At 46.1% G+C, this 26,684-nt stretch overlaps 1 protein-coding gene across 3 annotated transcripts in view; it reads left to right on the plus strand.

Annotated features, from left to right (window-relative positions):
* The window catches only part of PLA2G4F (phospholipase A2 group IVF), a 224,317-nt gene that overhangs the window by 1,099 nt on the left and 196,534 nt on the right, over positions 1–26,684 (plus strand). Inside the window, exon 2 of one of the 3 annotated variants that reach the window (XM_073577856.1) lies at positions 9,985–10,086. The exons of the other annotated variants lie outside the window; for them this stretch is intronic. The gene's annotated coding sequence lies outside the window, so the exon portion shown is untranslated. The remainder of the gene's footprint in view (positions 1–9,984; positions 10,087–26,684) is intronic. 3 annotated transcript variants of the gene reach the window in all.

Below are 26,684 nucleotides of genomic sequence, written 5' to 3' on the forward strand. Positions count from 1 at the left end.
CGCGGGGCGCAGGGTTCACCTACTGACGCGGGGCGCAGGGTTCACCTACAGATGCGGGGCGCAGTCGTCATCTAGTCCTACAGACGCGGGGCGCAGGGTTCACCTACAGACGCGGGGCGCAGTCGTCATCTAGTCCTACAGACGCGGGGCACAGGGTTCACCTACAGACGCGGGGCGCAGTCGTCATCTAGTCCTACATACGCGGGGCGCAGGGTTCACCTACTGACGCGGGGCGCAGGGTTCACCTACTGACGCGGGGCGCAGGGTTCACCTACTGACGCGGGGCACAGTCGTCATCTAGTCCTACAGACGCGGGGCGCAGGTGTCACCTACAGAAGCGGGGCGCAGGTGTCACCTACAGAAGCGGGGCGCAGGTGTCACCTACAGAAGCGGGGCGCAGGTGTCACCTACAGAAGCGGGGCGCAGGTGTCACCTACAGAAGCGGGGCGCAGTGGTCATCTAGTCCTACAGACGCGGGGCGCAGTGGTCATCTAGTCCTACAGACGCGGGGCGCAGTGGTCATCTAGTCCTACAGACGCGGGGCGCAGGGGTCATCTAGTCCTACAGACGCGGGGCGCAGGGGTCATCTAGTCCTACAGACGCGGGGCGCAGGGGTCATCTAGTCCTACAGACGCGGGGCGCAGGGGTCATCTAGTCCTACAGACGCGGGGCGCAGGGGTCATCTAGTCCTACAGACGCGGGGCGCAGGGGTCATCTAGTCCTACAGACGCGGGGCGCAGGGGTCATCTAGTCCTACAGACGCGGGGCGCAGGGGTCATCTAGTCCTACAGACGCGGGGCGCAGGGGTCATCTAGTCCTACAGACGCGGGGCGCAGTGGTCATCTAGTCCTACAGACGCGGGGCGCAGTGGTCATCTAGTCCTACAGACGCGGGGCGCAGGGGTCATCTAGTCCTACAGACGCGGGGCGCAGGGGTCATCTAGTCCTACAGACGCGGGGCGCAGGGGTCATCTAGTCCTACAGACGCGGGGCGCAGGGGTCATCTAGTCCTGCAGGGCGCAGGGGTCATCTAGTCCTACAGACGCGGGGCGCAGGGGTCATCTAGTCCTACAGACGCGGGGCGCAGTGGTCATCTAGTCCTACAGACGCGGGGCGCAGTGGTCATCTAGTCCCACAGACGCGGGGCGCAGTGGTCATCTAGTCCCACAGACGCGGGGCGCAGGGGTTATCTAGTCCTACAGATGCGGGGCGCAGGGGTCATCTACAGACGCGGGGCGCAGGGGTCATCTACAGGCGCAGGGGTCACCTACAGACGCGGGGCGCAGGGGTTACCTACAGACGCGGGGCGCAGGGGTTGCCTACAGACGCAGGGCGCAGAGGTTATCTAGTTCTAAAGACGCGGGGCGCAGGGGTCTCCTACAGACGCGGGGCGCAGGGGTCACGTAGTCTTACAGAAGCGGGGCGCAGGGGGCTATGAACCTGGAGATTGTTCCTGCAACCATTTTTCATGACAATGAATATAATTGACAAATTTCCATCACTGCTATGATGTGTCCCCCCGATCATGTAAGTGAAGGTAGAGGCACTTTAATGTGGTCATCTGTCCTCACCCAGATGTCCGTCTTTCATGTATAAAACACCTAACATTGTAATTAATTGGTAGGAGAAATTAAAAAAAAAAAAGTTGTCATACAAGGAAAATCACTGATCGTAATCACTCCAATACCATTCCTACTTGCCCTGGACAATTCTTCCAACCTGACTAAAGCATACAGCGCCAGTAATTTAAAACACTTGCTTTTTTTCTGCAGCAAAACCTGCCCTCTTGGCAGTAAAGAAGCTGCATAAAAAAGTTTTGCTTGGTTTTTCTTGATTTTTTTTTTCTGCTTCTTTTGTGCGTTTTTTTTGCTGCGTTTTTGTCATGCTACACTTGTCTTATGTGCTTGCTCATAAAGTTTAGTGAAGAGAAAAATCATATTCTACTTAATAATGTTTAGGCAGCAAAACTTGATACCTGTGTTTTTCAGTGTTTTTTTTCACCACCCATTACATTTAATGGGTGAAAATGCTGAAGAAAATGCGGAAAGAAGTGACATGTTCTATTCTGCAAAAACCAAGCAAAACACAAGGTTCTGAGGACAAAAAAAAACAAGTTGTGTGCGTGAGATTTTTTAAATCTCATAGACTTTGCTGGTACTGTAAAATGAAGCTGAAAATTAGCATAAAAAAGTATTTAAAATAGTTACGTGTGAACATACCCTGATACTCACAAGCCCTGCAGCCAATCAGCGGCCGCTTCATTCTCCCCACCTTTGGACATATGATATACATCCAGAGGACGTAGAAGAGCAGAAGCTCTGACTTCTTCCAGATATATGTGATTTGTACAAAGGAGGGGGGGAGTGAAGCCGCCATTGATTGGCCAGAGGGCTTGTGTGACGTAAAAATGTCATGCAAGCCCTGGGAGAAACAATGCCGACCCACACCGCAGGTACGGCATCCGCAGCGGAGGCAAGTATATGATTGCAGTCAGACTGCCAGATTACTCGTGCGAGGATCGTATCGCAATCCTCGGTCTGTCCATTGGCTCCCCTGACCTGATCAAGACAGCTGCATAGAAATACATGCAGTCACGCTCAGGTTAGGAGAGCAGATCACACTAAGGATTGCAATGCGATCCCTGCGCGAGTATTGCGAAAGTCTGACTTCACCCCAAGTGTTATTTTTCATGGGGGCAAACATGGATTGAGAAGGGGTTGTCTGAGTAGTGAACAACCCCTTTAATCAACTACAGAACATCCGTTATTTATAATTCAGAGTGTCCAATACCTGGCAAGGAAAAGACAGATCATCCATTCTACAAATTTGGCGGAGTTCAGCCACAAATTCAGAGAGGTGAGGGTGTTGACTGTTTCCGATACCTAGTAATAAGTCTTCTAAGCAGCTGATATGAGGTGAGTAACATTTTCTTGTGACGTCAAGCATAAATATCAAAGCATAAGTAAGATAATGCCATGGAAGGCTGAATACCAGTAACTGATTTTAATTTGTGTAACACAATCACCTAAAAGTGGTACTTTCTCCAGTCACCTTCTATGACAGTCACCTTGGAGGATGTCTCCCCGCCCTAATGAGGGACAGGAAACACAAAGAGGTTAAATAACCCTCCCCTTTCTGCTACCTCCAGTGTTTTTCCTGTCCCCCAGTGGGGCATGAAGAGGAACAAGGGGGCTGCCGTGGCCAGCGAGCGGAGCGCCTGGAATCTTACATGCCGGGCAGCTGAGGTCGGGGGTTCGCCTCTCCTCCATAAGGCTTCTTCCGCCACTCCCGCGCCCTCCGGGGTAAAGCGGGGCGGTATGGTGCAGCCGGGGTCCTCTGGAGCTCCCCGGCTTCCTCCTTCCTCTCTCGCGCTGCCGACGCCGCGCCCGCGCGCATTGGAGGGGGCGTGGCTTCTGACCGGAAGTGATGTCAGCACACTTCCAGTTCGCGTTCTCCAGCGTTCCTGGATGGAGCGCACGCGCCGGGCGCCCAGGCAATGGCAGCGGGGGTCATGCCGCAGGTTCCTCCCGATGGACCAGGAGGAAGGAGGGGCACAGAAACACTGAACGCTACAACGCCCATATAATCGGGCCATAGGCTCCAGGTAAGTGCAGTGTGTCTGTATGGTGACTGGTTCTGGCTATGGACGGCGACAAATCCTTGATCCTTGATAGCTGCATCTGCAGAGCCCAGCGTTCCCCCTCCTACCGTGAGTAGCAGGGCCGGTCCCCTAACTGTCCAAACTTTGGTGGCACAGGTCATTGAGTAGCCTTCTCTCTTTCCTTGCAGGAAGAAAATGCCTCTGTCCCATTAAATAAACCCAGCTGCAAGTGTGGTATCTGTGGTGCCAGGCTTCCCTCTGATTACAAAAAGAAGCTATGCCAACGTTGTACGCAGGACATCCTGCACACCGAACAGCCCTCCCTGTTTGACAGTAACAAAACTCTCATTAAGCAAGAGGTACAGACCTCCGTGGCAGCATTTGCCCAGACCCCGGTGCCCCAGGCCCCTCTTAAAAAAAAAAAAAAAAAAAAAGAGGGAAATAGCACCTACGGAGACCGATTCAGATTCGGGAGAAGTTCGTACCTCAGGGTCTGAGGACATTTGGGAAAATGAGGGCTCCACATCCACCCCCAAACCCGAAACAAAAAAAATATTACTTCTCTTCTGAGGATATGGAAGAGCTGGTCTCCATGGTGAGAAATACCATGAGGGTTGAGGAGGAGGAGGTGAAGCTCTCAGTTCAGGATGAAATGTTTGGGGGGCTGAAACCCAGAGGGAGTAAAGGGTTTCCGGTACACGAAAATGTCCAGAACTTGATAGTTCAGGAGTGGTCCACCTCTGAGAAACGACTTGATGTACCCTCGGAACTAAAGATTCGCTTTCCTCTCGAGGGTGACAACTCTATTTGGGATATCCCTAAGACAGATGTCCAGGTCTCTAATGTAACTAAGAAGACGTCCCTCCCTTTTGAGGACTCTTCCCAGTTGAAAGATCCTATGGATCGTAAAATAGAAAGTCACCTTAAAAAAATCCTGGGAAGCATCCACGACTTTGCGCAAAGCAAATGTAACCTCCACTTGCGTCGCCAGAGCCTTATTTCTCTGGCTTCGTACGTTAGAGGATCACCTCTTTCGGGGTACTCCCAGAGAAGAAATCTTATATTCCCTTCCCCTTCTCCAGAAAGCAACTGGCTTTTTAGCCGATGCCTCGGGAGAGATGGGTAGCAGCAAGGTCCTTAGGCTTTTCTAATTCAGCTAGAAGGGCCATCTGGCTGAAGTTGTGGGGAGGTGACATCACCTCTAAGACAAAGCTCTGTGCCATCCCCTTCCAGGGGCACCACGTGTTCAGGCCAGTCTTGGACGACATCCTCGAGAAAGCCTCGGACAAAAAGAAATCGCTACCCGAACAGAAAATCACCAGGAGACGGTTTTTTTCGTCCTCCACGAGAGCAGTCCTCCCAGAGGGAGCTCAGAGGGAAGGGCAAGACGGGACGGTGGAGCTACCCAAAAGGGGGTAGAGGGAAGAACATCCTCGTCGCTCAGCAACAGCAGCCCCCGGACAAACAGTGACTCCCCAGTGGGGGGGTCGACTCAATTCTTCACCCAATGGCAGTCCACGACCTCGAACCAGTGGATCCTGCACACCATACAATTCGGGCTTAAATTGGAGTTCGAACAACCCCCCACTGTCTAAGAATCACCCCTACACAGTCCCCAGATCTCCAAAAGATCCTACTTCTTCAACTACAAGATCTGTTACGGGAAGAAGTAGTCTCATATGTACCTCAGCAGGAAATAGGACATTACTCCCGCTTATTCCTTGTGAGGAAGCCCTCCGGAAAAAACAGGCTTATCATAAACTTGAAAACCCTGAATCAGTTCATCAAATACCAGAGGTTCAAGATGGAGTTGGTAAAATCGGCGATCCCTCTTATTGGGCAGGGCTGGCTGATGGCTACGATAGACCTGAGGGACGCTTATTACCATGTCCCAATCCATCCGGATCACAGAAAGTTCCTGAGGTTCGCAATCTCCCACGACCGGGGGATCAGCCATCTCCAGTTCAATGCCCTCCCGTTTGGTGTATCTCCAGCACCAAGGGTGTTTACGAAAATTATGAGGGAAGTAGTCATTTTCATCCGTCTGCAGGGAATATGTATTGTTCCATATTTAGACGACCTGCTCATTATTTCTCCATCGATATCCCAACTAAGCCAGGACGTGTTGAAAACTCTGCAGATCCTCGAATCCCTAGGTTGGATCCCGAATCTTCAGAAGTCGGACCTTCACCCTTCCCCAAAGAAAAAATTGCTGGGGATTCTCTTAGACTCGGAAAAAAGGACATCCTTTCTTCCCGAGGATCGTCAATTAGACCTTCGTCAGAGAATTATCCGATTCAGAGAACAATGGGCATCGACTCTGAGGGACGCCATGTCTATCCTGGGGTCCCTGACATCGTGTATTCAGGCGGTGTCCTGGGCCCAGGCACATACGCGAATCCTACAGTCATACATCCTGGTAAACTCAAGGAAGTATCGAAACAATCTGTCAAGAAGGATTCCAATTCCAGGACACGTGAAATCGGCCCTCTTGTGGTGGCTTAGTTACGGAAACTCGAGGCGGGGAATAAACTGGGACCAGCTTCCCCTGAAAATACTTTGTACCGATGCCAGCCTGAGAGGTTATGGAGCCGTGGTGGAGGAGTCTTATTTCCAGGGACGATGGTCCCAGAACATAAGAGCCAGATCCTCGAATCTAAGGGAATTTAAGGCAGTGGAGGAAGCACTAAAGGACGCTTCATCCCTTATCCAGAACCATCACGTTCGGATCTATTCCGACAACGTAACCACGGTAGCCTACCTTAGACACCAGGGGGGTACGAAGTATGCCAGTCTGAGGACAGTGGCAGCAAGAATTTTCCTCTGGGCGGAGAAGCACCTGTTGTCCATCTCAGCGGTACACCTGAAAGGATCGGACAACATCCAGGCAGACTTCCTAAGCAGGAAGGACGTCCATCCAGGAGATTGGTGTCTGAGCCAAGCGGTCTTCCAATCTCTGACTGCGAGATGGGGGGATCCAGAAGTCGACCTATTTGCGATAGCTCAAAATGCAAAAACAGCAACATATTTCTCCCTCAGTCCCACGTACGGAGCCCGGGGGACAGACGCTTGTGCCCATCCATGGGTCTTCAGACTAGCCTATGCCTTCCTGCCGACTCCTATGCTGGCAAGGACGCTGCAAAAGATTCGATTGGACAAGGTCACAACAATCCTGGTTGCTCCAATGTGACCAGGGCGAAGCTGGTACAGTGCCCTGTTGGACATGGCCCAGGAAGGTCCCTTACTCCCCCAAAAAACAGACCTCCTTTATCAGGGTCCCCTAATGTACCCGAACCCCAACAAACTGAATCTGGCAGCTTGGTTATTGAGGCCAACATCCGGAAGGCCAAGGGTCTGTCGGATGGGGTAATCCGGACTGTTATGATAGGGTCACCGAGGAGGAAAGCAAGACCAAGCTAAGCCGCAGAAAACCAGAAAGGTTGGTAACTAAGCGGAATGTAGACCCCTGATCCTATCCACACAACTAGCAGCAGCCGTGGAGCGTACCTACGATGATTCTAGTCTCCTCAACACAGCCGGAGAACTAAATAAGCCTAAAGCAAGAAAGGGGAAATCTAAACTGCCCCAGAGCAGACCCCAAAGGAATAGATAGCCCCCAAACATATATTTTCGGTGAGACAAGATGAAAACACAAACGCAGGTAGGAAAATAGGCTGAGCAAACGATGGTGCCCAAACTAACTAGACTGGACAGGAAAGGAAAGACACTGTCTGCAATCACGCAAAAAACCCTGCAAAAAATGCCCAACACGTCTGATAGAAAAAATACTGAAGTCACTAAACTTCGCCCACTATATCAGCACTCTGGTATATTCTGAAAGCAGAGCAAAGAGAGGCCAATCTAATAAGGGACAAAAACAAACTGGCACAAACTGTAACATAAGGATGGAAATTCAGCACAGCCCCAGCCGGGGCTTGCTGACCACACAAAACTGAAATATACAGAACCAAATCAAATGTGAACAATAGCAAAAGAACACTTAGCTTGAGCATGCAGGGACTGAGCTGGAAACTAAGACCTCAGGAGGCAGGAAAAAAATCACCAGCAGGGATAGAGGGAGTCGGCTGTCTTAAATCCAGTCAGAAACTCCAAATGTCCAATCGTCCTCCTCATTATCATGTGGCAGGCCTTTGTTAATTAGATCAGCTCCACTACCTTCTGCAACCAGAGGGAGTCCGGAAAGAGAATTCACGACCCCTCTGTCAATACAAACAGCTCCACCACCTTCACCAGTAACCAGAGGCAGGCCAGAAAGTGAATTAACAACACCGGACCCTTCAAAAAAAGCAGGAAACCAGTAACTAATGCCATATACGGCAAAGTATGGAAGAAGTTCTCTTCCTGATGTTCCATCCCAATATTGCTCAGGTCCTAGATTTCCTACAAAAGGGATTAGAGCTAGAGCTCACTCCAAGCACTCTAAAGGTACAGGTGTCTGCGCTCAGTTCCTTTTATGACCATGACCTAGCCAGACACCATTGGGTTAAGCAATTTATGACCGCTGCTACCAGAATACGTCCTACACTCCCTAGTCGGGTTCCCCCCTGGGATCTTAATATAGTGCTCAATAGTCTAACACAGGCCCCATTTGAGCTCCTGCCTGAAATTTCATTAAGAATCCTCAAACTTTCAAGTAGCGATCACCAATGCTAGACGAGTAGGGGAACTGCAGGCCCTATCAGTACAAGAATCATACCTCTTGCTCAACTCGGACAGTATAGTACTGCACCTAGACCCCTCCTTTATGCCCAAAGTGGTTTCAGACTTTCATAGGGGTCAGGATATTGTGTTGCCCTCATTTTGCCCAAATCTTTCCAATACGAAGGAAGAAAGATTCCACACTCTGGATGTCCGCAGAGTGGTTCTCCATTACCTTGAACTAACAAAGGATTGGAGAATTGACCAGAACCTGTTTATCCAATATTCAGGGCGGAATATGGGAAAGAAGGCGGCAAAAAACACAATAGCAAACTGGATCAAACAGGCCATTGGCCTGGCATATTCGTCTAAAGATCTCTCCTCCTGAGGATCTAAAGGCCCACTCCGCTCGATCAGTCGCTACGTCATGGGCAGCTAGAGGGAATGCGTCATCAGAGCAGATATGCAGAGCCGCCACCTGGTCCTCTGTGCACACTTTTACCAGACACTACAGATTAAATTTTGATAGGGATCTAACATTTGACAGACGCGTTCTGCAAACCGTGGTCCCTCCCTAAAATATTAGTGTTGGTATAGCTCCAAGGTGACTGTTGTGGAAGGTGACTGGAGAAAATAGAATTAGACTTACCGGTAATTCGGTTTCTAGGAACCTTCCACGACAGCACTAATTTCCCTCCCTGTCTAAAAATCTATATTGGATGATTCCTGCACTATTGGCGGTAACTAGTCATGCTAGTATGTCCAGAAAAAACACTGGAGGTAGCAGGAAGGGGAGGGTTGTTTAACCTCTTTGTGTTTCCTGTCCCCCATTAGGGCTGGGAGACATCCTCCAAGGTCACTGTCATGGAAGGTTCCTAGAAACCAAATTACCGGTAAGTCTAATTCTATTTTTCCACCTCATGTGTGTTTATGAATAGTGATGGACTTTTCGGGTCTGGCGGGTTCGGCCGAACAGTTAAAGAAAAGAAAAAGTTTAGTTCGGGTACTGGAACCCGGACCCCATTCAGGTAAAAAGGGGGCCTGAACATCCATGGTTTGCCACGCTATCATCTGCATGACATTGCGCAAACATTGGCACTGATAAAGTTTACCCATGGTCACAGGTGTTAGCAAATGGAACTACTACTCCCATCACGTTTCAGTTTTTGAATTTCCACAAAAATTTAAAATAACAAATAAATTTCGTTCAACTTCACAATTGTGTCCCACTTGTTGTTGATTCTTCACCAAAAATTTACATTTGGTATCTTTGTTTGAAGCATCAGATTTACAAAGAAAGAATTTTTGGATTTAAACGTGCGCTGCTAGACAAACGACTCCTTGCAGATTGTATACTTATATACTTTTAATTCCCAACGCGTTACGAAGTTAACACTTCTTCCTCAGGGGATGATATGTACATGATATGATTGGTACATATCATCCCCTGAGGAAGAAGTGTTAACTTCGTAACGCGTTGGGAATTAAAAGTATATAAGTATACAATCTGCAAGGAGTCGTTTGTCTAGCAGCGCACGTTTAAATCCAAAAATTCTTTCTTTGTAAATCTGATGACTTATGGTCACTGAGTGGCCATTTGGATGTGCAGCAGCTTGACCTCTATTCCTTTGAGCCTGAAACTCTCCTGTTATTGGTGAGTATAATAGCTTGATTTATATTCATTTTACTTGGGTAAGACCCTATTGCGCTCTTTTTCTCTTTTAGTTTTAACTACTATGTTTGAAGCATGATCTGTGAGAAAAGGTTGAAAAGTTCCAGGGGGCCGAATACTTTCGCAAGACACTGTGTGTATATACAGTATATACGGTAATAAATATTGAAATGCTTTTTTTTTATTTTCCTTATGATGGGTGTATGTGTGTGTATGTGTGTGTGTGTGTGTGTGTGTGTGTGTGTGTGTATATATATATATATATATATACATACACTGCGTTCCAAATTATTATGCAAATTGGATTTAAGTGTCATAAAGATGTAATTTTTTGTTTTTCAAATAAACTCAGATGGTATTGTGTATCAGGGCTCTTTGGATCACTGAAATCAATCTCAAATTCCTGTGATAATTAGTTTACCAGGTGAGCCCAATTAAAGGAAAACTACTTAAGAATGATGTTCCACATTATTAAGCAGGGCACAGGTTTCAAGGAATTTAGGAAAGAAAAAGGACCTCTCTGCTGCTGAAAAGCATCAAATAGTGCAATGCCTTGGTCAAGAGATGAAAACATTAGATATTTCCCAAAAATTTAAACGTGACCATCGTACTGTTAAGAGATTTGTGGTTGATTCTGAGCACAGACATGTTTGTGCTGATAAAGGCAGAATGAGGAAGGTTTCTGCCAGGCAAGTTCATCGGATTAAGAGAGCAGCTGCCAAAAAGCCATTACAAACCAGCAAACAGATATTTAAAGCTGCTGGTGCCTCTGGAGTCCCTCGAACCTCATGGTGTAGGATCCTTCAAAGGCTTGCTGTGGTGCATAAACCTACTATTCGGCCACCCCTAAAAAGTGTTCACAAGCAGAAATTGTAGCAGTGGGTCCAGACATACATGAAGACAATTTTTCATACAGTCTTGTTTACTGATGAGTGTCGAGCAACCCTGGATGGTCCAGATGGATGGTTGGTGGATGGCCACTATGTCCCAACAAGGCTGCGACTTCAGCAAGGAGGAGGAGGAGTCATGTTTTGGGCCAGAATCATGGGGAAACAGCTGGTAGGGCTCTTTAAGGTTCCTGAAGGTGTGAAAATGACCTCTGCAAAGTACTGTATATAGAGTTTCTGACTGACAGCTGTCTTCCATGGTATAAAAAGCAGAAATGTGCCTTCAGGAGCAAAATCCTCTTCATGCATGACAATGCACCATCTCATGCTGCAAAGAATACCTCTGAGTCATTGACTGCTATAGGCATAAAAGGAGAAAAACTCATGGTTTGGCCACCATCTTCACCTGACCTCAACCCTGTAGAGAACCTTTGGAGTATCATCAAGCAAAAGATCTATGAGGGAGGCAGTTCACATCAAAACAGCAACTCTGGGAGGCTATTCCGACTTCATGCAAAGAAATCCAAGCAGAAACTCTCCAAAAACTCCCAAGTTCAATGGATGCAAGAATTGTGAAGGTGATGTCACAGAAGGGTTCCAATGATAGCATGTAACTTGGCCTGTTAGGATGTTTTGGAGTTAAATAGCTTTTTTGTTCAGTGAATGTGACCTCCTAATGCTGCAAATTCCACAAATGAACATTTTCAGTTCTTTAACCCCTTCACTACCAAGGGTGGTTTGCACGTTAACTACCGGGCCAATTTTTACAATTCTGACCACTGTACCTTTATGAGGTCATAACTCTGGAACGCTTCTATGGATCCCGTTGATTCTGACATTGTTTTCTCGTGACATATTGTACTTCATGTTAGTGGTAAAATTGCATTCAAATAACTTGCGTTTATTTGTGAAAAAAACGGAAATTTGGCGAAAATTTTGAAAATTTCGCAATTTTCCAACTTTGAATTTTTATGCCCTTAAATCACAGCGATACGGCACACAAAAAACTTAATACATAACATTTCCCACATGTTTACTTTACATCAGCACAGTTTTGGAACCAAAATTTTTTTTTGTTAGGAAGTTATAAGGGTTAAAAATTGACCAGCGATTTCTCATTTTTGCAACACCATTTTATTTTTAGGGACCACTTCACATTTGAAGCCACTTTGAGGGGTCTATATGATAGAAAATACCCAAAAGTGACACCATTCTAAAAACTGCACCCCTTAAGGTGCTTAAAACCACATTCAAGAAGTTTATTAACCCTTTAGGTGCGTCACAGGAATTTTTTGAATATTAAAAAAAAAATGAACATTTAACTTTTTTTCACAAAAAAAATACTTCAGGTTCAATTTTCTTTATTTTACCAAGGGTAACAGGAGAAATTGGACTGCAAGACTTATTGTGCAATTTGTCCTGAGTACGCTGATACCTGATATGTGGGGGGGAACCACTGTTTCGGCGCATGGCAGAGCTCAGAATGGAAGGAGCGCCGTTTGACTTTTTCAATGCAAAATTGGCTGGAATTCAGATCGGACGCCATGTCACGTTTGGCGAGCCCCTGATGTACCTAAACAGTGGAAACCCCCCCAAGTGACCCCATTTTGGAAACTAGACCCCCCAAGGAACTTATCTAGATATGTGGTGAGAACTTTGAACCCACAAGGGCTTCACAGAAGTTTATAACGTACAGCGGTACAATTAAAAAATCATATTTTTTCCACAAAAATGATCTTTTCACCCCCAATTTTTATTTTTCCAAGGGTAACAGGACCCTAAAAGTTATTGTGCAATTTGTCCTGAGTACGCTGATACCCCATATGTGGGTGTAAATGACTATTTGGGCGCATAGCAGAGCTCGGAAGGGAAGCAGCGCCATTTGACGTTTTTGGCTAGAATTGAGATCGGACACCATGTCGCGATTGGAAAACCCCTGATGTACCAAAACAGTGGAAACCCCCCACAAATGACACCATTTTGGAATCTAGACCCCCCAAGGAACTTATCTAGATGTGTGGTGAGAACTTTGAACCCCCAAGGGCTTCACAGAAGTTTATAACGTACAGCAGTACAATTAAAAAATCATATTTTTTCCACAAAAATGATCTTTTCACCCTCAATTCTTATTTTTCCAAAAGTAACAGGACCCTAAAAGATATTGTGCAATTTATCCTGAGTACGCTGATACCCCACATGTGGGGGTAAACCACTATTTGGGCGTATGGCAGAGCTCGGAAGGGAAGCAGCGCCATTTGACGTTTTTGGCTGGAATTGAGATCGGACACCATGTCGCGTTAGGAAAGCCCCTGATGTACCAAAACAGTAGAAACCCCCCACAAATGACACCATTTTGGAAACTAGACCCCCCAAGGAACTTATCTAGATGTGTGGTGAGCACTTTGAACCCCCCAGTGCTTCACTGAAGTTTATAACGTCCGGGCGTGAAAATAAAAAAATCGTATTTTTTCCACAAACATGATATTTTAGTCCCCATTTTTTTATTTTCCCAAGGGTAACAGGAGAAATTGGACCCCAAAAGTTGTTGTCCAATTTGTCCTGAGTACGCTGATACCTCATATGTGGGAGAAAACTACTGTATGGGCACACGTCGGGGCTCGGAAGGGAAGTAGTGACGTTTTGGAATGCAGACTTTGATGGAATGGTCTGCGGGTGTCATGTTGCGTTTGGAGAGCCCCTGATGTACCTAAATAGTGGAAACCCCCCACAAGTGACCCCATTTTGGAAACTAGACCCCCTAATGAACTTATCTAGATGTGTGGTGAGCACTTTGAACCCCCCCAGTGCTTCACAGAAGTTTATAACGACCGGGCGTGAAAATAAAAATATCGTATTTTTTCAACAAACATCATCTTTTAGTCCCCATTTTTTTATTTTCCCAAGGGTAACAGGAGAAATTGGACCCCAAAAGTTGTTGTCCAATTTGTCCTGAGTACGCTGATACCTCATATGTGGGAGAAAACTACTGAATGGGCACACGTCGGGGCTCGGAAGGGAAGTAGTGACGTTTTGGAATGCAGACTTTGATGGAATGGTCTGCGGGTGTCATGTTGCGTTTGGAGAGCCCCTGATGTACCTAAACAGTGGAAACCCCCCACAAGTGACGCCATTTTGGAAACTAGACCCCCTAATGAACTTATCTAGATGTGTGGTGAGCACTTTGAACCCCCCAGTGCTTCACAGAAGTTTATAACGACCGGGCGTGAAAATAAAAATATCGTATTTTTTCAACAAACATCATCTTTTAGTCCCCATTTTTTTTATTTTCCCAAGGGTAACAGGAGAAATTGGACCCCAAAAGTTGTTGTCCAATTTGTCCTGAGTACGCTGATACCTCATATGTGGGAGAAAACTACTGTATGGGCACACGTCGGGGCTCGGAAGGGAAGTAGTGACGTTTTGGAATGCAGACTTTGATGGATTGGTATGCGGGTGTCATATGCGTTTGGAGAGCCCCTAATGTACCTAAACTATTGAAACTCCCCACAAGTGACCCCATTTTGGAAACTAGACCCCCCACCGAGCTTATCTAGATGTGTGGAGAGCACTTTGAACCCCCAAGTGCTTCACAGAAGTTTATAACGCCTGGGCGTGAAAATAAAAAAAAACATTTTTTTCCGCAAAATTATATTTTTGCCCCCAATTTTTTATTTTCCTAAGGGTAACAGGAGAAATTGGACCCCAAAAGTTGTTTTGTAATTTGTCCTGAGTAGGCTGATACCCTACATGTGGGGGTAAAACACTGTTTGGGCACATGGCAGAGCTTGGAAGGGAAGGAGCACCATTTGACTTTTTCAACGCAGAATTGGCTGGAATTGAGATCAGACGCCATGTTGCCTTTGGAGAGCACCTGATGTGCCCAAACAGTGGAAACCCCCAATTATAACTCCAACCCGAACCTCAACACACCCCTAACCCTAATCTGAGCCCTAACCCTAACCCTAGCCCTAACCCTAGCCCTAACCCTACCCTAAGCCTAACCCTAGCGGGAAAATGGAAATAAATACATTTTCTTTTAGTTTTATTATTTTTCCCTAACTAAGGGGGTGATAACGGGGGGTTTGATTTACGATTTATGGCGGTTTTTATGTTTGGCGGCTGTCGCACGCTATAAGTCGCTTTTTATTGTAAAAATAGTTTTTGCATCACCACATATTGTGAGCTATAATTTTTCCGTATTTTGACCCACCGAGTCATGTGAGGTCTTATTTTTTGCGGGACGAGTTGACGTTTTTATTGGTACCATTTTCGGGCACGTGACATTTTTTGATCGCTTTTTATTCCGATTTTTGGGACGCAGAATGAACAAAAACCAGCGTTTCATGAATTTCTTTTGGGGGGGTGCGTTTACACCGTTCCGCGTGCGGTAAAATTGATAAAGCGGTTTTATTCTTCGGGTCAGTACGGTTACAGCGATACCTCATTTAGGTCGTTTTTTTATGTTTTGTCGGTTTTTTGCAGTGAAAACTATTTTATATAAAAAATAATTATTTTTGTATCGCTTTATTCTGCGAGCTATAACTTTTTTATTTTTTTGCGGATGATGCTGTATGGTGGATCGTTTTTTGCGGGACAAGATGACGTTTTCAGCGGTACCATGGATATTTACATGCGTCTTTTTGATCGCGCGTTATTGCACTTTTTGTTCGGTGGTATGATAATAAATCATTATTTTTTGCTTCGTTTTTTATTTTTATTTTTTAAGGGGTTCACTAAAGGGGTTAACTAATGGGACAGTTTTATAGGGCAGGTCATTACGGACGCGGCGATACCAAATATGTGTACTTTTATTGTTTTTGGTTTTTTTTATTTTGAAAAAATGGATTTATTGGGGAATATTTTTTTTTTTTTTACTGATTTATTTAGCGATTTTTTTTTTTAATTATTTTTAACACTTTTTTTTTTTTTTTTTTTTTTTTTTACTTTATTACCTTGTCCCAGGTGGGACATCACTGTCCTGTGACAGATCGCTGATCTGTCACATCACAGATCACTGTGACAGATCAGCGATCTGTCACAGGCACTGCTGCAGACTTCCTCATGCCTGCGCTTTGCAGGCAGTGAGGAAGTCAGCTCCCTGCAGGCCCCCGTCGCCATCTTGGATCCGGGGGCCTGTAGGGAAAGAGCCCCCCGCAGCAGCGCTGCACATTGCGCTGCCGTGGGGGGCTCAGGGAAGCACGGAGGGAGCCCCCTCCCTGCCGATGCTTCCCTTTAACCCCCGGTTCACCGCGATCGCGTTTGATCGCGGTGTTCAAGGGGCTAACGTGTCGGGGGCGGTCCGTGACCGCCCCTGACACATTGTGCCGGGTGTCAGCTATGATAATTAGCTGACACTCGGCCGCGATCAGCGGCGCTCACCACGTGGGCGCCGCTGATCGCGATGACGTAATATTCCGTCCATGGTAATTAGGTCCATGGTCACATGGACGGAATATTATGTCAATTGTAGGTAAGGGGTTAAAGCAGATCAAATATTTAGAAATTCTACTGTGCCTAATAATTTGGAACAGTGCAATATGAGTTTTTATTCATTTTGGAGATTATACTGCTATCATTGGGAGGTTTCTTCAATAAAATTTGATGTATACTCTAACGGGTGATGACTTTTATTAGAATGACTGTCATTTGTACTGACTATTTAGTAAAATCATAGAAAAATATCATTTGCATAATAATTTGGAACACAGTGTGTATGTGTGTGTATGTATGTGTATATATATATATATATATATATATATATATATATATATATATATATATATATATTATATATATAATGGTCCAGCCATCTTGAGGGAGTGAGGGATGGATGGAGATAGTGAATGGGCTACTCATGCACACTTACACATAGAATGATTTTGATTAGTGAATGTGATAGGCCGCTCTGAACAAATGTGTTTTGAGGGAGCGCTACAAAACTATGCAAATTGTGGATAGTCCTAATTTCTTGGGGTAGAGCATTCCAGAGGATTGGCGCAGCGCGGGAGAAGTGTTGGAGTCGGGAGTGGGAGGTACGGATTAGAGCAAAGGTTAGTCGAAAGTCGTATGCAGAGCGCAGCGGTTGGTTAGGCCGATAGACATAAATGAGGGAGGAGATGTAGGGGGGTGCTGCACTGTGGAGAGCTTTGTGGGTGAGAACAAGTACTTTCAATTGGATCCTATAATGAATGGGCAGCCAGTGTAAGGACTGGCGAAGAGCGGACGCGTCCGAGTACCGATTAGCTGCTGTATTAAGTATGGACTGGAGAGGGGATAGTCGAGTAACGGGGAGGCCAATTAATAAAGCGTTGCAGTAATCCAGGCAGGAGTGGATCAATGCTACAGTGAGAGTTTTTGTTGTTTCCATGGTGACAAAAGCGCGGATTCTAGAGATGTTCTTTAGGTGTAAGCGGCAAGAGCAGGCAAGAGATTGTATATGGGATGTGAAGGAGAGATTGGTGTCAAATATAACACCCAGACCGCGCACCTGCTGCCGGGGTGTTATTATAGTGCCACCCACGGAAAGGGAAATGTCAGATTTAGGGAGGTTAGTAGACGGCAGGAGCAAAAGAAGTTCAGTTTTGGAGAAGTTGAGTTTCAGATAGAGAGCGGACATGATGTTGGAGACTGCGGACAGAGAGTCACTGGCGTTCTGTAGTACAGCGGAGGTAAGGTTGGGGAATGATGTGTATAGTTGTGTGTCATCAGCATAAAGATGGTACTAAAAGCCAAATCTGCTGATGGTCTGTCCAATTGGGGCCGTGTAGAGAGAGAAGAGAAGGGGGCTAAGGACTGAGCCCTTAGGTACCCCGACAGCGAGAGGAAGAGGAGATGACGTGGAGCCAGAGAACAAAACACTGAAGAAGCGGTCAGAAAGATAGGAAGAGAACCAGTAGAGAGCAGTGTCCTTATTGCCTAGTGACTGGAGCCTAGAGAGTAGGAGATGGTGGTCAACAGTGTCGAACACTGCAGAGAGTGGTCACTGTTACGTTTTGCTGTCGGAAGGTCACTTTGAGTGCAGTTTCAGTCGAATGTAGGGGGCGTAAGCCGGACTGTGAAGGGTCTAGAAGGGAGTGAGTGGAGAGGTAACGGGTAAGGCGGGAGTAACCTAGGCGCTCCAAAAGTTTAGAGATGAAGGGGAAATTGGAGATTGGTCTGTAGTTGTTTGTGCAGGATGGGTCGAGAGTGGGTTTCTTTAGTAATGGAGTAACGATGGCGTGTTTGAAGGAGGATGGGAAAATGCCCAAGGAGAGGGAAAGATCAAAGATTGCAGTTAGGTGAGTTGTGACGACTAGAGAGAGAGACTGGAGGAGATGTGAGGGAATGGGGTCGGTAGTGCATGTGGTCGGACGAGAAGAAGAGAGTAGTCTGGAGACTTCTTCTGTGATGGGATCAAATGTGGAAAGTGAGCCAGGGGAGATGCAGGTAGGGATGGGAGTCACAGCACTTGGTGGTTGGGAGCAGATTTCCTGATGGATATTATCTATTTTTTCTATATATTATTTGCAAGTGCTGGTAATATCCCTAAAGTAATAGAAGTGAAAAAATAACTTTTAACCTTGCCAAAGGAGTTGAAAAGAAAGGTTTTGAGTGAGAAAAGAAGGGCTCAGTTTTGGCTTTATGGCTTTACTAGCAGAGGGATACAGTGAGCGTCATGTTGCCTCCATCCTTAAGATCCTTAAGACAGTAGTCCATTACAACAAGGTCAAGCAGCAGACATTGTTGACAACAAAGCTACAGACCGGCAGAGGGTGAAAACGACTCTCCACTGACCAGGATGACTGTCGTCTTATTCGAATGTCACTCAGCAACCTCAGGATGACATCAAGTGACCTACAAAAAGAATGGCAAATGGCAGCTGGGGTGAAGTGCATGGCAAGAACAGTTCGGAACAGACTCCTAGAGGCAGGGCTCAAGTCATGTAAACGTAGAAAAAAGTATTTCATCAATGAGAAGCAAAGGAGAGCCAGGCTCAAGTTTGCCAAAGACTATAAGGATTGGACCATAGAGGACTGGAGTAAGGTAATCTTCTCTGATGAGTGTAATGGTTAGACGGAGACCTGGACAGGCATACAAGCCACAGTGTCTTGCACCCACTGTGAAATTTGGTGGAGGATCGGTGATTTTCTGGGGATGCTTCAGCAAGACTGGAATTGGGCAGGTTAATCTTTGCAAAGGACCTATGAATTAAGCCGCATACAAGGTTCTACTGGAATACTAGTTGATTCCTTCTGCTCAGGCAATGTTCCCCAACTCTGAAGAGTGGCTTTTCCAGCAGGACAATGCGCCATGCCACACAGCTAGGTCAATCAAGGTGTGGATGAAGGACCACCACATCAAATCCCTGTCATGGCCAGCCCAATCTCCAGACCTGAACCGAATTGAAAACCTCTGGAATGTAATCAAGAGGAAGATGGATAGTCACAAGCTATCAAACAAAGAAAACTGCTTAAATTTTTGTACCAGGAGTGGCATAAGGTCACCCAAAAGCAGCGTGAAAGACTGGTGGAAAGCATGCCAAGACGCATGAAAGCTGTGATTAAAAATCATGGTTATTCCACAAAATATTGATTTCTGAACTCTTCCTGAGTTAAAACATTGGTATTGTTTTTTTCTAAATGATTATGAACTTGCTTTCTTAGCATTATTTGAGGTCTTAAATCACTGCTTTTTTTGTTATTTTGACCATTTCTCATTTTCTGGAAATAAATACAAAATTTAGTGCTTGGAAATTTGAAGACGTTGTCAGTGGTTTATAGAACAAAACAGCAATTTACATTTTACTCAAAAATATACCTATAAAGAGAAAAATCAGACAAACTGAAAAGATTGCAGTGGTCTCTTAAGAGCTGTGTGTGTGTATAAATATATATATATTTTATTTTTTTGTTTTGGAATCTTAAGGCCCCGTCACACACAGCGATCTCGCTAGCGAGATCGCTGATTTTTTGATGCCACAGCGATCTCGCCAGCGAGATCGCTGTGTATGACGGGGATCAGCGACTGGCCCCCCTGCCGGTTATCGCTGATCGTGCTCGATCGGCCTGGGCTGTTTTTCGATCGCTGGTCTCCCGTTGACCAGCACGCATCGCTGCGTGTGACAGTGAGAGATCAGCGACGCTGGTTTCTAATGTACCCGATGTTTACATTAGAAACCAGCGTCCAGCGTCGCTGGTCCTGATCGCTGGAGGGGCTGTCTTGTGACAGTTAACCAGCGATCAGCTTAACGATGTACCAGAGATCCCATCATGTCGGATCGTTGGTGGGATCGCTGGGACATCATTATGTGTAACGGGGCCTTTAGTGTTTTTTTGCATACGAATTTTTGAAAATTGTTCACCTCGTCAGAGGTTCGGTAATGTTTATACAGTTTTCTGGTATTTGCTGATGACCAAGAATGGAGACGAGGTCCATTTGCACAATTGGATTACCATCTGTTGTGTCTAGCATTTGATTTGTTAACCAATAATCACTGCATTGTATATAATACCTTTAACCATCACACATGGTATATGCTTGCCTGAAGGAAGGAGCAGGAACTGCTCCAAAACGCATAGCAAATAGTTTTAAAACCTATTTTTCTTGGACTGTACATTCGTAGGTAGCGCTGTAAGATCACTTCAACTAGAAATCTCCCTCTTCAACATAGGTGTAGGAGTGACAGAAGATGGTGCAAGAAGAGCATGAGTTTTCTGGTAAGAAAGGGCAAGAAACAGATGGTGACCATAAGTGTGTCTGTAACAGAAAGCGAGGAGACGGCTGGAAAATTAGTGCAGGATGTGCCATTAATGAAGAGAGGCTGCCATCTGCTGGCCAACCAAAGTCAAGTGGAACCAAAGTGTGTTAGAAGATTTGCAGGGGTAAGGACCTTGTGTGCTCTACTGGGTCTGGTGACCCTCAGTAAGGACTTGCCTGATATAAAAGCCCTGTGTGCCTAGCCTCGAGGAGATTGGGTGCCAGGGAAGAGAGCAGGGTAGACATGCTTCAGAGACACCACTGAGACCAGTGTGACAGACCTCAGCGGGGAGTCTGTGCTACCCAGGTGTCGGTCACCAGCTGGCAACGGCCGGATCCCCCGGAAGATATCAGCTTACGCTGTTCAGAGTCGGAATCTGCGTCCTGCGCTGGTCAAGCCTCCAAGGTATGACTACGCCTGTCAAGAGCTGAAGCCCAGTCCTCTCTGCCCCGAGCCTGGGAGACTTCTGCAGAGAAGAGCCCTGCAAGTGAGCAGGGCCGTCACTTCCAGCTATCACATATGGTTCCGGGGTAAACTGGGACTTGGATTACAGGTTTGGAGGGTGCCGGTTGGTTCGTGGGAGGCTCAATGGGCTTTAATAGCTTACGTCAAGAAAAGACTTGTAACCTAGCGAGAAAACCCGGTGACCCCCACTAGAGCCAGAGCTTCAAGTGAGAACTCATGTGGTGACTTCGAAGACTGGGCGCACCACTAATGTTAAATAGTGAGACACTTTCTTGCTTGTTCGAAATCTGTTGTGATTCCCTATACTGTTAATTTGCATATCTACTAACACTAATTCCTTAAAAATTATTGTTGTATATAAATACCATTATATCAAGCCCTGGCTGTTTCTGCCTCGTGATCTGTGCTGGTTGCATTTAGACACCTGCATTACATGTCAAAGGCTTGGATGGAGTGTTGTAATACAGTGGAGACAAGATCAGTGGAATGATGAATCATGTTTCTCTGGAAGTCGATGGATAAATCTGAGTTTGGCAAACATGAAAACGCTACCTGTCTGACTGGATTTTGTTGGCTGTAAAGTATAGTGGAAGAGAAATAATGCTGAGGTTACTTAGTACTAGTGAAGGGAAATGTTTATGCTTCAGCATACCAGGACTTTTTGTACAGATGTATGCTCCAACCTTGTGAGAACTGTTTGGGAAGATCATTTTCCAGGACGTCCCTCCTGACAGCACCAGGGAGGACGTCCCTCGCCTCCTTGCAGGGACAGGAAGAGCACACAAGAGATTAAAAACAGTCTCCACCCCATTCCCTCAGTGTTTCTTCCTGTCCCTGCACGGAGGGACGCACAAGAGGAGTCGGCTTACCGGAGGGATCCAGGGGGATCGGGCGGCCCTGCCAATCCTTCCTCCTGTGAAGCGGCCCCGGCGCTGAAACCCTCCTGGGTGGGGGTCCTTCAACCACAAAGACCAGGGGAGGACGAGCCCCCTGGGTAGAGCTGCTTCCTCCCGCAGCAGAGGCTCTCAGCTCCGACGCCGGCAGCAGTGCGGGGACCAGAAGTCGCGTGCAGAGAGACCGCTTTGCACTTCCGGTGACGTCAGAGCGCCGGAAATACAGGCCCCCGTCGGGCGCTCTGAAGGAGCAGAGCGCGGTATCAGCGAGACAGGCAGCACCCGCCTGTCCTGACCTCGCAGAGGCTCTCAACAGCGATGGAGAACCAGGGCAGAATCGACCCGGTTGGGGTAAGTGCGCAGACCGACCGACTGACACCCGGAAGACCCAGATCAGAGCCTGACTGTCCCTCTCTTGCACTATGCAGGAAAAGGCACAACCGACAACGCCCATTCCCACAACCAAACAGGCGGAGAAAGACCCAGAGAAGCCCAATAAGTGTCCCGTATGCAGAGCTAAGCTCCCCAGCAAGCACAAGAAGTTGCTGTGTGACACTTGTACGGCCAAAAGTAATGAAAGGCAAACAGCCGTCCCTCCTATCAGAGATGAGATCGCTGATTCGAGAGGAGGTCCAGGCTTACGTGGCCACCTTGTCCCAGCCACAGCCAGCCAGTCCAGGCCCCAGTACTAAGCGAACCTGACAGGAGATGGAGCTTAGTTCAGAGGAAGGTTCCTACTCCTCGGAGTCGAATCAGGAAGATGGCGAGCTGGGCACTAGCGAACCGGAGTATGGGAAAAGATACCTCTTTTGCTCGGATGATACAGACAATCTGGTTCAGGCTGTCAGAGACACAATATTATATCTCAATATCTGCCACAAATTTGTGCAGACATAACAAAGGCAAATAGGCAAAAAATAGATGAATCCATAAAACCAATCATTTATTAATACATTTCATAAAATTCTTTTTTACAAGGAAATTTCTAAAAAAGGGAGTACAAATGTAATGATAGATGTTCACAGAATTAAGCTTTATGCAACATAATCACAGAATGTTTTTTTTCCTCTTTTCTTTTTTAATTTTTTACATACAAATAATCTCCAAATAGTGTTTATTTCTTAAGCATAAATTCATAAGCTATATTTATATAAACTTCTGTCTAAATATTTTTAGGGAAAGGCCCAATAGTTCTAAAAGCAGAAGAAACACATCTTTGATTAAATAGTGTAAAATACACACTGCTGAAGGTAAATAACAATTGGGTTTAACTCCCTATACTATGTGTATACCATGATAATCAAAGACAAGGCTAACTAATCCTTAATGGAGTAATCACAATGCATAAATGCTCAGATAGTAGCGACTTTTGTTCTCAATGTTTCTCTGATTAATTACAAATACTTATAAACAAAAATGCATAAGCTTACTTGATTGTGTAGATATGTATCTAATTGTTGTAACAAAGGAACAACCTAACTGTGTGTGCGGCCAAGAAAATTTCTCCTTAATATGAATATATCCAATGCCTAGTGCAGAGAACTACAGGTTAATCATGTGTCCTGCTTAATATGCCAGCTATACTAAACGGCGCTGTCGGGGTAACCAGACACGTGTATGAGAGAGCCGCAGAAGTTTTATACATGTAAGTTGTTGTATAATTGCAAACAGGATTGCATTGTTACATCATGCAGGAATAGCTTATTTCAAATTGATTTTAAATTTTCCCTAAAAATATTTAGACAGAAGTTTATATAAATATAGCTTATGAATTTATGCTTAAGAAATAAACACTATTTGGAGATTATTTGTATGTAAAAAATTAAAAAAGAAAAGAGGAAAAAAAACATTCTGTGATTATGTTGCATAAAGCTTAATTCTGTGAGCATCTATCATTACATTTGTACTCCCTTTTTTAGAAATTTCCTTGTAAAAAAGAATTTTATGAAATTTATTAATAAATTATTGGTTTTATGGATTCATCTGTTTTTTGCCTATTTGCCTTTGTTATGTCTGCACAAATTTGTGGCAGAAATTGAGATATAATATGCTGAATTGAGGTGGCTATTAGTTTTGGACTATTTTGTTATGTGTCAGAGACACAATGCAGATTGAGGAGGTCCAGAAACCTCAGTCCAGGCAGGACATGATGTTCGGGGGCCTTAGGGCGCAGAGGACAGTAGTTTTTCCAGTGAACGACCATGTGCGAGCTATTGTCCTGGAGGAATGGGAGGAGACGGAAAAACGTCTCGTGATATCCCGAGACTTTAAGAGACGGCTACCCTTCGACCCCGAGGACATTAAAGAATGGGAAGTAGTTCCCAAGATTGATGTCCCTGTGGCAAAAGTAGCCAAGAAAACAACGATCCCTTTTGAGGACGTGTCTAGTCTGAGGGACCCCATGGATAGGAAGGCGGATAACCTACTAAGGCGGTACTGGGAAACATCAGCAGCCTTAATTAAAACAAACGTAGCAGCTACTTCGGTAGCAAGGTCTATGTGTTTATGGTTGGGCCAGTTAGAGGAACATTTAACTAATAAAACCCCAAGGGAGGAAATTATAGATTCTCTTCCGATCATGAAGTCAGCCACAGCCTTCCTAGCCGATGCATCGGCGGAATCTGTTAGAATTGCCGCCCGGAATGGCTCTTTGTCAAATTCGGCACGCAGAGCCATCTGGTTAAAGACCTGGACGGGTGACTGAGCCTCTAAAAACAAGCTCTGTGCCCTTCCCTTCTCTGGGTTAAGTCTTTGGCCCAGCATTAGATGATATATTAGAAAAAGCATCCAATGTAAAGAAAGGGTTCCCTGATGAAAAGCAGCCTAGGGACCAGCCCTTTCGTAGACCTGGGGGATATAGAAGGCAGCAGTACTATAGGTACCAGGGGAGCTCTCAGAGGGGTTCCTACAGTAGCACCCACTCTAGAGCTGGAAGATCTAGAGCCCCCCCTTCTGGATCACGTACTAGATCCAGGAGAACATGACTATACCAACATAGGGGGTCGACTCAGAGAATTCAGTTCCCAGTGGTCTCAGATCACAAAAAATCAGTGGGTACTGAGGACAATAGCAGAGGGTTACCAAATAGAATTTTCATCCCCTCCCCCCGAAACGTCCATTTCTCCCCGCAGAATAAAAGACGACTCCCAGATGTGGGTCGACGTGACAGAACTGCCAAACTTAGGGGTGGTAATTCCGGTTCCCCGGGCAGAAATTGGGATGGGCCACTATTCGTCCCTATTTGCCATCGCAAAGCCATCCGGAGAATCCCGTACCATTATAAATCTGAAACCCTTAAATGCCTGGGTCACGTACAAAAAATTCCAAATGGAGTCAATCAGATCCACAGTCCATTTGATAGACAAGAATGCCCTGATGTGTACCCTGGACCTGAAAAGTGCCTACTATCAGGTGCCAATTCACCCAATGTCACAGAGATTCCTGAGGTTTGCAGTAAGACTTCAGAATCGGACCTGCCACTTTCAATTTCAGTGTCTTCCTTTTGGTCTGGCCTCGGCGCCTCAAGTCTTCACAAAGCTAATCGCGGAAGTGGTGGCGTTCCTAAGAAATCGCGGAATAATCATCATTCCATACCTAGACGACTTCCTCCTGGTGGCGAGATCGGTAGAAGAACTACGGCGACACAAGGAGAAGACAATAGAGGTTCTAGAGTTTCTGGGTTGGATCATAAACGACGAAAAATCAAACCTAGTACCAGAAAGAAGAAAGATTTTTTTTTTGGGGGTACTACTGGACTCCAGAAGCAGAACTTCCTTCTTACCACCCAGAAAGACAGACAAGGATACGGGACAGCATGAAGGAACTTCAAAAAGGCCGCGTTTCCATCAGAATAGCCATGCGCGCTCTGGGCCTCATGACATCCTGCATCCCTTCTGTCCGATGGGCACAGTTCCATGCGAGAACCCTTCAAAAAGAAATACTGGCCGCCTGGGATCGTCACCAGACCTCCCTAGACAAGAAAATGGCCTTGTCTCCAGCAGTAAAAAGATCCCTGGTGTGGTGGATGCAGCGACAAAACCTAAGGAAAGGTGTCCCCTGGATCACCTCCCCATGCGTCATAATCACTACAGACGCCAGCAAATGGGGCTGGGGGGCTCATCTAGAAGGCAGAATTCTTCAGGGAGAATGGCCGGCAAACATGCGGTCCACCTCCTCCAACTACAAAGAACTTTACGCCACATGGGGAGGCCCTAAGAAGAAATCAGGACAAACTAAGAAATCAACATGTCAAGATTCTATCGGACAATGTGACAGCGGTATCCTTCCTCCAGCATCAAGGAGGAACAAGGCATTGGGCACTCCAGGACCTGGCAAAAAAAGATCTTTTCCTGGGCAGAAAATACGTTCTGTCAGTAACAGCCGTCCATCTCGAAGGGTCGCAAAACACAGTGGCAGATTATTTAAGCAGACAGAAGATCTGTCCCACGGAGTGGTAGCTGAACACAGAGATCTTTCAGAACTTATGCCAGCACTGGGGAAGAACGCAGATAGACCTCTTCGCAACCAGAAAAATACAAAGACGTACAGGTTTTTCTCTCTGAATCCGTTGGACAATCCAGAAGGGGGAGACGCCCTAAGCCAAAAGTGGGGGCAGACTCTCTCATATGCATTTCCCCCGATAGCTCTCATTCCAGCCATCCTCAGGAAGATTCAGGAGGATCAGACAAGAGTGCTACTGATAACACCTTATTGGCCGAAAAGGAGCTGGTTTCCACACCTGGGGATTATGGCAGAAGATCGACCACTCCTGC

This window comes from Dendrobates tinctorius, unplaced genomic scaffold (assembly GCF_039654945.1).
Source record: "Dendrobates tinctorius isolate UK_male_01 unplaced genomic scaffold, ASM3965494v1 ptg000057l, whole genome shotgun sequence".
NCBI lineage: Eukaryota > Metazoa > Chordata > Amphibia > Anura > Dendrobatidae > Dendrobates > Dendrobates tinctorius.